Source organism: Lolium perenne, chromosome 7 (genome assembly GCF_019359855.2).
Source record: "Lolium perenne isolate Kyuss_39 chromosome 7, Kyuss_2.0, whole genome shotgun sequence".
NCBI lineage: Eukaryota > Viridiplantae > Streptophyta > Magnoliopsida > Poales > Poaceae > Lolium > Lolium perenne.
The window spans coordinates 95,808,504-95,822,652 of record NC_067250.2 but is presented as its reverse complement, the minus strand read 5'-3'; positions in this window follow the sequence as shown (position 1 = coordinate 95,822,652).

Here is a 14,149-nt window from a genome sequence, read left to right as displayed (position 1 = left end):
TCGCCGCGTGTCCCTGGCTTCCTACGCGTGGCAACGCGGTCGGGGCGGCTCTCCTCCCAGGCTATACAAGGAGACCGATCAGATCTGGAGAACAGTGCTCTTAGATCTCTCTCGCGAAGTTCCCTTTGCTATGCTACTCTCTAGTCTTCCCCATCCCGGCGACTGCGTGCACAGCCGTCCGGGAGAGCAGGCCTCCGAAACCCCGTCCGTTGAGATCCTGCACCGGGAGACGGGCGATAAGGTTTTTGGGGAGCGTCTCGGCACGACTGCTTGCTGCTGCTCGTGCTCCTCTTCGCCGGTTCGACTGCTTCATCGACGACTCCGACGACACCATGGGGGACATCAACAACTCCCATGGTGGTGCTGGTGCTGCAGCTGGTGCGACCTTCCCGGTCGCGATGTACATGTTTTTCCTCTCCTACCTTGCACTGCTACTTGTTCCATGTTCAGATCTGATGCATGTGCTTAGTCTGATGTGTGTGGTTAAGTATGCTTGTGCGTCTGTAATGTTGCTTTCGGTAATTAAATTCACACGGAAATTGCCTAATAATCCAACAGAAACTTCTCTCAAATTTTACCCCTATTAAACATTTATCCCGTTCTAGCAGGTGCAACACTCTAGCTAGGTCGGTGTGCATGAGTTGGGGCTTGCTCAATCACACCAAACACAACAGAGTGGACGAGTTGCTCAAATTTTGCACGGAAGTCATAGAGATATACAACTTGGACTCACCGCACATGATGTTATCTGCGATAACGAGAGTGCTAGCAACATTTAGCAACTGCTTCGATGCATTTCGATGCATCTAGGACCAATGAACCATGGTCGTGATGTTAGCCGTCCTTGAGACCAATAGTGCACTATGGCGAAAAGCAAGAGCTGCACCAAAAAGTTTAAAATGAGAAAGACAATCTATTTTTGATAATTTAGCACAAAATGACCTAGTTTTAAAATAAATTAATAAAATAAATTTTTTGCATGGCGCATCACCTCATGGAGCTGTGCTCTAGGGCATGCCATCATGGAAAAACTAAGGAGTCATGCTCTAAAGCATGGTGCCGCGGTCAAAGGAGTACTGCTCTAAAAAAAATCTTTGACGAAGGTGTCATGCTTTAGAGCATGGTGTCATTGCCCACATTGCTATCACTGGTGGAAAAAGAGGCTTTAATCCCGATTTGCAACGTCCATTAATACCGGTTGTGCAACCGGTATTAAACATGCGGGACTAAAGCCCCCCTTTAGTCGCGGTTGGTTACGATCCGCGACTAAAGGCCCGTCCACGTGGGCGCCAGGCGACCGTCGGGGCGGAGGATCTTTAGTCGCGGTTCTTCTGGCCAACCGCGACTAAAGGCCGCCGCTGGTTTAGGGTTTTAGCCCCCCTCCCTAAACCTGGTTTCTTTTTAATTTGTATTGTTTTATTTTTTTTATGTTTTATTTTAGTTTTGAAGGAGTTTCACATATTCTACGGTACTACATACATGCATATGAATGTACAATTTCAAACAAATTTGAAATTAGAACCAAAAAGAATTCAAGAGGAATATACAATATATATTCAATATCATCGGATGACCATATACAATTTTGAACAAGTTTCCATACATAATTTAATGCATATGAAGTTCTACGTCCTCTACATAGTGTTCTCCTTTAGGATCGATGACTTCCCTCGTGAACCATCCAGCTAGTTCCTCTTGAAGTGGTTGGAAGCGAGCTTCTGGACTAAGCATCTTCCGGAGGTTATTCCTCTTCTCATTGTTATCACACGGAACCCGCTCAGAGGTGTATCTCCGGATCATCTCACAAATATAGTATCCACATAGATTGGTCCCCGGTGGCTGAATATCCCCAGTCGCAGCCACTGACCGCATGAATTGTAGCTCTTTTTTGAATTCACCGATCCTTTCATCTGAGAACCGTCTCCAAACCCTACGAGGCAAAGAAAATTAAATGAACAAGAGAGTTATTAGTTACTTGATATTAGGAAATGAACGAAATAGGCCGATCGATATAGAGCGCAAATGAATGAAAATAATTACTTCTGCAGCATTCTTCTCATGTCGCCCCAAAGCTTTGCATCCAGAGTCAGAGAGTCGTGGACGAGACATGTGGAGGTGTCAAATTTAATTACTAGCAGAATCCAGTGGAACCTGCGGACACGATTCATGCACAGTCATGCATAACTCATCGATTAGCCGGCCACATACCATGCATGGAGTAAACAAAAGAGAATGTGCTCAAGACAGAAACACTCACCCAAAATGGTAAGAAAATAGAATATCACTTTTGAGTTCCTGCTTTGTAAGAAACCGCCACAGGTCTTCCTCCACGTCGGCGGGGTGATGCTCTAACACATATCCATTAACGATGTGTGGGTCAATGAACCCAGCATCATGGATGTTCCTTACTTCACATTCCTTAATCTTCATTCTGCATATATAATAGCGTACACAACAATATAGTTAGGACATATATATAGTGCAGGCAATATGAACGAGATGGGGTAGAAATAAATCACTTACATAACGTAGCAACTGATGATAGATTTGTCGAGCTCACGCAGATTGAAAAGCTGGAACAATTCACTCACATGAATTTGTACATAGTAATGTTTGAAGTGATGCTCATATCTAACTTCCGCATAAATATATTCTTTGGCGTTTTTATTTTTTATGTAACCCTTGTACCATTTCAGCAGACTTTTCATTTGTGGAGGTAGATCCTCTTCCTGCGCAGGCTCGCTGAGAGGCCCATTCGGCACATATGTAATTACTACCTCCTTCACTGGCGCCTCATCAAGGCCTAACAGTTCACGAAGAGTCATACCGATCATGGCCGCTTGTTCTCTGGCACCCGTTACGGTCATTCCCTGTTCTGCCGCAGCTGCTATGATTGTGGGGTCCATTAGTTCAGCATCCGGACCGGCGGCTTTCACTATGAGCGGGGCGATTGATTGTTTACTTTGTTCCCCGAGCTGGGCAACTCGTTTCCCGATTTTTTTACTTGCTAATTTTTTCTCGGCCTCCTCCAAGGCTTTCTTCTCCTGCTTCTCCGCCAGCTCTTTCTTCTCCTTCAACATGAGTGCCTGCCTACGAAGTTCACGTGCATAGTCGTTAGGCAGATTCTTCGCAGCTTGGGACGGTGTGCTAAAAAATGACTTAGCCCACTTCTTTTCCTTGTCAGAATATACTGGCTTGGGCTATGGCTCTCTTCTCGCCTGGCATTCCGCCCTCCATTTCTCATGGTGAGCAGCCGCGGCCGCGTCGACTTCCTCGGCACTACGTTCCCAAGGCCTCGTGGGGAGAGGCTTCAGTGATGGCTCCGGTACCTTTGTGGTCTTAGGTACATAAGGGTCAGGGTTAATAGTCCAGGACTGCTTCTGCTTCTTCGCCGGAGGTGGATTGGGGGGCGGCGTTTGCTTACCCGCCCGGGGCGGACTAGGGGGCGACGGCTGCTTATCCGCCGGAGGTGAATTGGGGGGCGGCGTTGGCTGACGTGAAGGAGGTGTAGGTGAAGCACCACCACCACCATCACCACCGCCACCGCCACCACCACCTTAGGGGGGTGGACTTGTTGGCCTTGGCGCCTCGCCTGGAAGCTTGATAAACTTCTTTTGCCATAGAATGAAATGGCGCTTGACATCTCCAAGTCTTCTCTCCCCTTCAGGTGTAGCAATGTCAATCTCCAGGTCCTCAAACCCTTGTACTATGTCTTCCACCGTGACACGAGCATAGCCATCTTGAATGGGCTTGTTGTGGTGGAGTGCTCCAGGTTCACATGGTAAAGCACTACCGATGGCTACCTTCATGGACATGTTCCCGATTGGATAATACAGATGACATTCTTTCATCTCCTTTACATCGTCCACGGGGTAGCGAGGAGGCTCCGGTGCAGTAATTTTGATCGCCGGAGGCTCCGGTGCAGTAATTTCGATCGTCGGTGCATGTGCACCAGCCGGTGGGGCCTCCGTGGAAGCCACGCTGCTTCTCCGCTGCTGGCTTCCGACATCCGGTGGATGATCTTCATGCTGCGTCCGAGCTGCATCTCTTTCTTGTACTAGTACATCCACGGTTTTCTTCATCTCATTGAATTCCGATGCCAACCGCGCTAGCTCATCTTTTTGCCGATCCGCCTTTCTCTTACGGCTTCTGTAACTGTAGGGGTCATCTTCCTGGGAAAACCCTTCTTCCCACGAAATGACGCCTTTGCCTCGTACACGTCCTCCGTGTTCAGGATTCCCGAGGGCTCTTGTCAGCTGGTCATTCTCTCTGTTGAACTTGATCTTCCCCTTTTGAGCATCCCTCATTGCGTCAATAAGGGCTTGGGTGGGTTTAAACTTTGTGTCTCGGTGGGTACACTCCCCTGTCACCGGGTCTAGCGTTCCCCCATGCCCGTACCACCAGCTTTTGGCCCTAGGGTCCCATCCCTCGGTACCTAGAGGGATTCCTCGCGCCCTCAGGTCATCCTCCATCTTCTGCCACTTAGGCTCAGAAAGGTGGTATCCTCCTAGCCCAATAATATGATTGTACTGCTTCTTAGCCGCATTTGCCTTAGTTTTATCCAATATGGCCTTGAATTCCTCTGATTTCTTTTGCCTCACAAATTCGGGCCAATCATCTTTCAGCTTCTCATACTGTCCGGTGAAATCCGGAGTCTTCCCCTTCTCGACATATTGAGCCGCTAAATTTTTCTTGTATGTGCGGAATGCTGTGGCCATCTTCTGAAGAGCGAACTCTTTGACCAGCCTCCTCCTCTTACGTCCCTCCGGATCATCGTTACCGAATTCATCTTTTTGTGGTATTTCGGAGGTAGAACAAAATGCTCCATAAGCGTTCTCCAGCATTCCTTTTCCTTTCTCTTGCTGACAAAACTGGAACCAACACGTGCCTTCACTGGCTCATGCCATTCCTGGACGGTGATCGGGACGATGTCTCTAACAACGACTCCGCTTTGGTTGATGAATTTGGTGTACGCCTCTTCGGGCTCCAGCGGCTTGCCTTTTGGACTGATAACATCAATGGTATATATCACTCCTTGTTTCAGCGTCTTGGTTTTGCCATGCTTTGTCTTCACCGATTTTTTCAACGATCCGCTGGCCGAGGGCTAAAATAAGAAAGAGAGTCGAGTTAATACACATATTTATTGAAATCTGTAAATTTGTATCACCAGAGGATCAATGTATATATATACCTCGCTGGAGGTGGTGATTGCTAATTGCTTATCAACATCGCCGGAGGTGTTTGTCGACGGTTCACCTCCATCAACAGTGCTCGTTCCTTCGTCATCACCTCGCTGACGACCTTCATCTTCACCGCCAAGGTTCAGATAAGAAGAGATATCGTCTTCTTCATCTTCTTGGGGCGGCGGCACATAAAGAATGTCGCCGTTTATGATGCCGAAAATATGTGCCTCGGCTTCCGGATTATAGTTATCCCTAATCGGGTCGGCTCTATCGTCCGCCATATGTGTCACTCCTGAAAACATGTAGTAAAAACTAATTAATCCTGGCGGTGTCGAAAGGGGGGCGGTGGCGGTGGTAAAAGGGCGGTGGCGGTGGCGGTGGCGAAAGGGGCAGTGGTGGCGAGGGCTAAGCGGCGGGCCGACGTACGTCGTATTAGATGTGTATATGCGGACGATCGACCTCGCCTCGCAGTGACCGCGTGACTGAGAGACAGCCGCACTGACGGGGCGGCAGACGACGGCGTCACGGAGAGGGAGGCGGAGGAGGACAGCGCTTCGCGTCGAGGGCGGCGAGGGTGGCGATCCTCTCTCTCGTAAAAAAAAAAAAAAAACCCGCGCGTATACGGAGGGGGCGTCGAGGGCCTCACCGCCCCCTCCGTATACACGCGGGATCGGTGCGTTTACAAAATTAGCACTATTTTAAGCTTTCAAAATTTTAGGTTTTCAAAATTTTAAGTTTTCAAATTGTTAAGTTTATAAAATTTTAAGTCAATTTTGTTTAACAAATTATTTGTGAGGGCCACCGGTCAATTTTGTTTAATTTTAAGTCAATTTTGTTTAACAAATTTTGTTTAACAAATTTTAAGGCAATTTTGTTTGACAAATTTAAAGGCAATTTTGTTTAACAAATTTTAAGGCAATTTTGTTTAATTTTAAGTTAATTTTGTTTAACAAATTTTAATGCAACTTTGTTTAAGTAAAAAAAAAAAAAAGGGCCGCCGGCCGTCTCTCCTTCTCGCCTCTCCCTCTCCTCTCTGTAACGGCCGCGGCGGTGTGGGCGGCGAAGCGAGGCGGCGCGGCGGCGAAGCGTCGCAAGCGGGCGGCATGCTTTGCGGCGAGGCGCGGCGCGGCGGGCGAGGGCGGCAGCGCGCGGCGCGTAGTGGCGAAGAGTGTCTTGGCGGCGACGTACGGCGACGGGGCGATGCGAGCGACGCAAGGCGTCGCGACGGCGAGCGCGGCGCTCTCGGGCAGCCTAACGGCGACGAGGGCGACGACGAGGGCGGCGCGGCTGCAGGCGGAGAAGAAGCAGAGTGGCGCGACGGAGAAGAAGAGTGGCGCGTCGGTTCGCGCCGCGCGAATTTATAGGACCCCCCCTTTAGTCGCGGTTGGCGACCCCAACCGCGACTAAAGGCTTTTTTCGCCGGGTTTTTCGTTCCGCGCGCACAGACCTTTAGTCGCTGTTGGCGAGGCCAACCGTGACTAAAGGTATTTTTCAAAATACTTTTCTTTTTCTAAATGTTAAAAATACATATAATATATCAATAAATTCAGAAAATAAAACTAATTCATTTCAAAATCTTAAAATACAAATAATATATCAAAAAATTCAGAAAAATAAAACTAATTTAATTCAAAATCTTAAGAATACAAATAATATATCAAAAAATTCAGAAAAATAAAACTAGTTCAATTCAAAATTCTAAAAATACAATTAATATATCAAAAAATTCAGAAAAATAAAACTAATTCAATTCAAAATTTTAAAAATACAAATAATATATCAAAAAATTAAGAAAAGTAAAACTAATTCAATTCAAAATGTTAAAAATACAATAGTATATCAAAAAATTCAGAAAAATAGAACTAATTCAATTCAAAATGTTAAAAATCAAATAATATATCAAAAAATTCAGAAAATAGAACTAATTCATTTCAAAATGTTAAAAATACAAATAATATATCAAAAAATTCAGAGAAGTTCTTCCCGTCCGCCTCTGTCTCCCCACAAGTTCTTCCCAGCCCGTCTTCCCGCCAGTTCTTTCCCGCCTATGTCTTCCCGCCATTTCTTCACGCCTCTATCTTCCCGCGTATCGATGCTTCTGCTTTGTCTTGTTCCTCCGACAGGGCGTCGTGCGCTACCCACGCGTCCTTATCCTGCCGAAAGCTTTAGTCACGGTTGCACCCTCCAGCCGGGACTAAAGCTTACCCAAACGTCCATATCCCACCGACAGTTTTGTTAGATGACACAAAAACCACAGTTAGTCCCGGTTGCACCCACCAGCCGGGACTAAATGGTAGATGACCAGCTCTAGATTCCTCCTCTTCTTCCCGCCATTTCTTCCCTGTCTTCCCGCCTCCTGTCTTCCCGCTCCCATTTTCCCGCCAGTTCTCACTACATATATGTAGCCCGGCTTGGCCAGCATTATCACATCTCTACAATCTCTCATCACTCTCTCATGGCTTCCACCTCACCCACTCTAACCTACCAGCAGGTGGAGGAGCTTTGCGCCTCGAACTACCGTTGCCCACCGGGCTACCGCGTCCCCGCCGGCTGGAGCCTAAGCGCCGGAGGCGTGCCGGTCCCTCCCGTCCCTCAGGGTAATGCGCGCCGGGCGGCCATCACGAACCACTACTACCTCGATCTCACGCCGGAGCAGCGGATGAATCCCCGCTGGCACCCCGATAACCAGCATACTTGGGACGCCTTCTTCATCAATCGGCGTGACAGGGCGCTCGCCAGGTATGAGGAGGACGGTCTGCCTCCTGGGAACTTCCACGAGGCCGGCCGTTGGCTATGGTGGTACGGCCGGACTCTACAGAGCGTTATGGACTACATCACGGCCGGCGATATCCCCCGCCTGCGCTACCCTCAGTTCGAGCCACGAGCACTGCCCGACGACAACAACGACGACAGCAGCGACGACAACGGCGGCAACTTAGAAGGCGACGACTACCAGTACAACGGCGGTGACTATGAAGACTACGAGTATGCATATTATACGCCTAGGCAGGAGTATGACTAAGTCACTCCAAATTTCATATGTATCATCAGTGGTATTTATGGCATGGCCAATCAATTTCGGCAATGCTAGATCCACCAAATCCCATGCAATTACGGCTCCTCTAGTTCTTTTCCCATTATACGCCTAGGCAGGAGTATGACTTAGTCACTCCAAATTTCATGTATCATCAGTGGTATCTCGAATCAATCGAATCATTCGAAAATGGACACCAAACACATCACAGATAATATAATTCACATGATCCATTCAACAAAGTTTGGTACAATAAATTATTACACATCATTTCTTCCCTTGTGTCCCTGATTGCTTACGATTGAGCCGTATCCATGGAGCATCCTCATCATTTAACTTAATGCTTGGGTCGGTGTTCACTTTGAAGGGCGGAATTTCACCAAACATATTATAATCTTCTGACATGTCTGTCTTGCCCTCCACTCCCACGATGTTTCTTTTCCCTGAAAGAACAATGTGGCGCTTTGGATCATCGCATGATGTACTGATCGTTTTCTTATCTTTCCGTTTCCTCGGTTTGCTACTCATGTCCTTCACATAGAAAACCTGAGCGACATCTTTAGCTAGGACGAATGGTTTGTCAAGGTAACCAAGATTGTTGAAATCCACCATTGTCATTCCGTATTGCTGGTCCACCTTTACCCCACCTCCTGTTAGCTTGAACCATTTGCACCGGAACAAAGGGACCTTAAAGGAGGGTCCATAGTCAAGTTCCCATATCTCCTCTATGTAACCATAATATGTGACATTTTGCCCATTCTCGGTTGCTGCATCAAAGCGGACACCACTGTTTTGGTTGGTGCTCTTTTTATCTTGGGCGATCGTGTAAAATGTATTCCCATTTATCTTGTACCCTTGGAAAGTCGTTATAGTCGAAGATGGTGTCTTGGCCAACATGTACAGCTGATCTACAACATGATCGTCATTCATTAAATGTTTTCTCAACCAACTGGCGAAAGTCTCCATGTGGGCCTTCGTAATCCAGGATTCAGGCTTCCCCGGGTTGTCCTCGCGTAAAATATTCTTGTGTTTCTCAAAGTACGGAGCCACCAAGCTGGAATTGGTCAGAACTGTGTGGTGTGCTTCAGTCATAGAATGGCCGTCCATACATATCGTTGATTTCCTGCCGATCGTGCCTTTTCCACTTAGTCTCCCCTCGTGCCGCAATCGAGGAAGACCAATCGGCTTAAGGTCAGGAACAAAGTCAACACAGAACTCAATTACCTCCTCATTTCCATAGCCCTTGGCAATGCTTCCTTCTGGCCTAGCACGGTTACGAACATATTTCTTTAATACTCCCATGAACCTCTCAAAGGGGAACATATTGTGTAGAAATACCGGACCGAGGATGGAAATCTCTTCGACTAGGTGAACCAGGAGGTGCGTCATAATATTGAAGAAGGATGGCGGGAACACCAACTCGAAACTGACAAGACATTGGACCACATCGTTCTGTAGCCGTGGTAGATCTTCTGGATTGATTACCTTCTGAGAGATTGCATTGAGGAATGCACATAGCTTCACAATGGCTACTCGAACATTTTCCGGTAGGAGCCCCCTCAAAGCAATCGGAAGCAATTGCGTCATAATCACGTGGCAGTCGTGAGACTTCAGGTTTTGGAACTTTTTGTCCGCCATGTTTATTATTCCCTTTATATTCGACGAGAATCCAGACGGGACCTTCGTACTGCTCAGGCATTCAAAAAAGATGACCTTCTCTTCTTTGGTCAGAGCGTAGCTGGCACGACCTTGAAACCATTCCGGATGCCGGTCATTAGGGTCTTTCAAACGTTGCTGGTCCTGCCGTGCTTCCTTTGTATCATTTGTCTTCCCATACACGCCCAAGAAGCTTAGTAGGTTCACGCAAATATTCTTCGTAACATGCATCACGTCGATTGCAGAGCGGACATCTAGGACTTTCCAATATTCTAGCTCCCGGAATATAGATTTCTTCTTCCACATGGGTGTGCGCCCGTCAGCTCCCTGCGGAACTGATTGTCCGCCAGGACCATTTCCAAAGATGACTTTTAAATCCTTGACCATATCAAATACCTCAGCACCAGTACGTTCCGCAGGCTTCGGCCGGTGATCTGCCTTGCCGTTGTAATGCTTGCCTTTCTTTCTTACTGGATGAATTTTCGGAAGAAATCGACGATGCACAAGGTACACGTTCTTCTTACAATTTGGCAAATATACACTTTCAGTCTCATGTAAGCAATGCGTGCATGCATTGTATCCCTTATTTGACAGTCCAGAAAGGTTACTAAGAGCAGGCCAATCGTTGATGGTTACGAAAAGCAACGCTCGTAGGTCAAATTCCTCTTCTTTGTGCTCATCCCACACACGTACACCAGGTCTGCCCCACAACTGTAAAAGTTCATCAACTAATGGCCTTAGGTACACATCGATGTCGTTGCCGGGTTGCTTCAGACCTTGGATGAGCACTGACATCATAATGAACTTCCGCTTCATGCACAACCAAGGAGGAAGGTTGTAGATGCATAGAGTCACGGGCCAGGTGCTATGGCTGGAGCTCTGCTAGCCAAAAGGATTCATGCCATCTGTACTTAGACCAAATCTTATGTTCCTTGCGTCAGCTGCAAAATCTTTGAACTCTCTGTCGATCTTTCTCCATTGCGTTCCATCTGCGGGGTGTCTCAACTGCCCGTCTGACTTACGGTCATCTTTGTGCCATCGCAACAACTGGGCATGCTCTTTGTTCCTGAACAGACGTTTCAACCGTGGTATTATAGGAGCATACCACATCACCTTGGCGGGAACCCTCTTCCTGGGTTTCTGGCCCTCAACATCGTCACCAGGGTCATTGCCTCTGATCTTATAACGCAATGCAGTGCATACCGGGCATTCATTCAAATTCTCGTATTCACCGCGGTAGAGGATGCAGTCGTTGATGCATGCATGTATCTTCAGAACCTCTAAACCTAGAGGGCAGACAACCTTCTTTGCTTCGTACGTACTGGCGGGAAACTCGTTATTCTTTGGAAACATATTCTTCAACATTTTCAGCAAGTTTTCAAATCCTGAGTCAGCTACACCTTCCTGTGCCTTCTATTTCAGCAAATCCAGTGTGCAGCCCAGCTTTTTCAGACCATTATCGCATCCGGGGTACAGCGACTTTTTGTGATCCTCTAACATGCGATCCAAATTCTCCCTCTCCTTTTCAGTTTCGCAACTTCTCCGTGCATCAGCAATGGTCCGACCAAGATCATCAACGGGCTCATCACGTGCCTCTTCTTCACCTTCCCCTTCACCTTCCCCTTCACCTTCCCCACCTTCAGCATCCTCCATGAAAGTATCACCGAAATGATCAAGATAGTTGTCATCGATGAAATCATCCCCTTCTTCATCTTCTTCCATTATAACCCCTCTTTCTCCATGCTTGGTCCAATAATTATAGCTTGGCATGAAACCCTGCCGAAGCAGGTGCATGTGAACATCTCTTGAGGAAGAGTAACCCTTATGATTCTTACAGGCAACACATGGACAGATAACAAAACCCCCCTGCTTGTTCGCATTAGCAACTACGAGGAAATCTTTCAAACCCGTAGTGAACTCGCCGGAGAGTCGGTTACCGTACATCCATTGCCGATTCATCTGCATTATTATAATATAAAATATATAATTAACCATCATGCATTTGTTAAACTAATTAACTAAATACAAACAATAGAAATTAAATAATGAACTACACACATATGCATATTTTATCAATGACACATGAAAGGTTCAAGTTGCTAACCGCGATCGAGGAGGAAAAAATAAATGAGGAAGCTCAAGTGTGGCTCCGACACTTCATATCATGTTTGTTTCATGCTCTTGGGGCATTTCATCAAACACCTTGTGTGCATAAGATGAACCAAAAGCAAACCTAACACCCACTTGTGAAGTTTGTGAAGAGAATGGCTCCAAATGGCTAAGTGCTGGCTGCTGGATGGGTATATATAGGGGAGGGGCTTTAGTCGCGGTTGGCCTGGCAAACCGTGACTAAAGGTGCCCGAAGGCCTTTAGTCGCGGTTGGCCTGGCCAACCGCGACTAAAGCCCCTCACATGCACCAGCTGGCCAGCGAGCGCCCTGGGCCTAGGCCTTTGGTCGCGGTTCGCCTCCCGAACCGCGACTAAAGGTCCCATTAGTCACGGTTCCAAATATTTGGGGACTAATGGGGCTGGATGGAAGGCCCTTTTTCCACCAGTGTATGCTTTAGAGCATGGCTCCATTGTCCATGGCGCCATTATGTAGAGTATGACACCCTGAGGTGGGGCGCCATGAAAATAGGTTATTTTGTTAAATGATTTCGAAACAAGGTTATTTTATGCTGAATTTTTATGTTATTTTTATTGATTTTATCAACCACAATGAACTTGGTGCATATGTACAAGAGGTGCACTAAGAAAACTTAGGAGCTTGTGCATAGCTTAAGGTAGATGATGGCCGCTGCGGGTAAAACAGACGCGTCCAAGAACATGGCAAGGGTCGGAGCGGACATAGCCAAGGCATGTTGAAGGTCTACGACGACCCTAAGAACAACCTGAACATATTTCTGTGGAGCTAAACCCTGTAGCCGCTGCAGTGGAACATGTGAGCCTCAAGCCGGTGTTTTGCAACGGAGCCAAGCTGATGTGTTGAGCAGGTCCCTACTAGTTATGCCTCCGAGTTATCCGTCTAATCTTACATCACATCGACCTAATGATGAGGCCCAACCTGCTATAATGGACTAAACGTCACTACAATAAATGTGATATTATATGATGCTCATTGTGTGACGATGCATTAGTTTTTTATGCATAGTCACAGAATGAGCGTCATATAGTATCACATTTGTTCCTAATACATCGTCACAGAATAAGCATCATATAATATCACAATTTTTGTAGTGCGTGAAAGGGGTAAAATCTGATATATGTTTCACTAACTGGGGCCATACGAAGATTTTTTTTTACAAAAGATAGCAATTGTGTCACGAATGTTCAACAAGGAAGTAAAAAAGTGGATTTAACTCAAAGAAACATGATGAATCTTGGCAGCTAAAATAAGAGCCGCAACTTCAGGCTGTAGAACAGATGCACCACTAATACTGAGGCATGAATGGAGCATTGCATTCAGTTTCTTGTAGTTCACAACGATGGATAGTCTTGAATCAAAATGTGTGTGCGTGTGGAGAGGGGGGTGGCTCGAAGAACGATACTTATATAGTTTCGGTACATGTGTATGCTATTGGGGTGTCAATGGAAATTAACCTTTACAAAAGATTACAGGCAGCTAGATTAATTAAGGATATTGAAAAACAAAGAATGTTAACTTTTCTAAATGCAAGTACTAGCTCTGCGAATGAGGATTCCGAAACAGTACCTACTTGTCTAGCGGTCAGCCGTGCATCAACTCTTTGTGATGACTTAGATGAGGAAGATCAGTATTTTGGTGATGTTCCTTCACAAATTATGATTCCTCGCCGGGATACTAAACGTCAACGTAAAAAAGGTCTTATGAGAAGACTAAAACTAGGAGAAGTGATAGACTAAAGCTTAAAAGAAAAAACTTAATTTTTGGTGGAGGGATTAAGGGGTTTGACGTGGAATAGTGAAGGATTTCGTGATCTGGGGAAGCATCTTTTTGTTTAAGAGGCGATTAAAGATCGCCGGTTAGATTTTATTGCGTTATTGCAAACTGAACGCTCGAATTTTACGATTCCTTTATTGTCTAACTTGCCTGCGAGTCAGAAATTTGCTTGGTCTGTTTGCCACCGCATGGTAGTTCAGGGGGTATCCTTGTAGGATTAACACTCAAAACACTTTCAGTTCAAAAGGTAGCTAATGATGATTTATGTGTAAAACCCCGTATTAAATCTAAACTTGACGGTTTTGAGTGGATTTTAGTCCCTGTGTATGGTGCTGTCCAGGACAATCATAAAGCTGA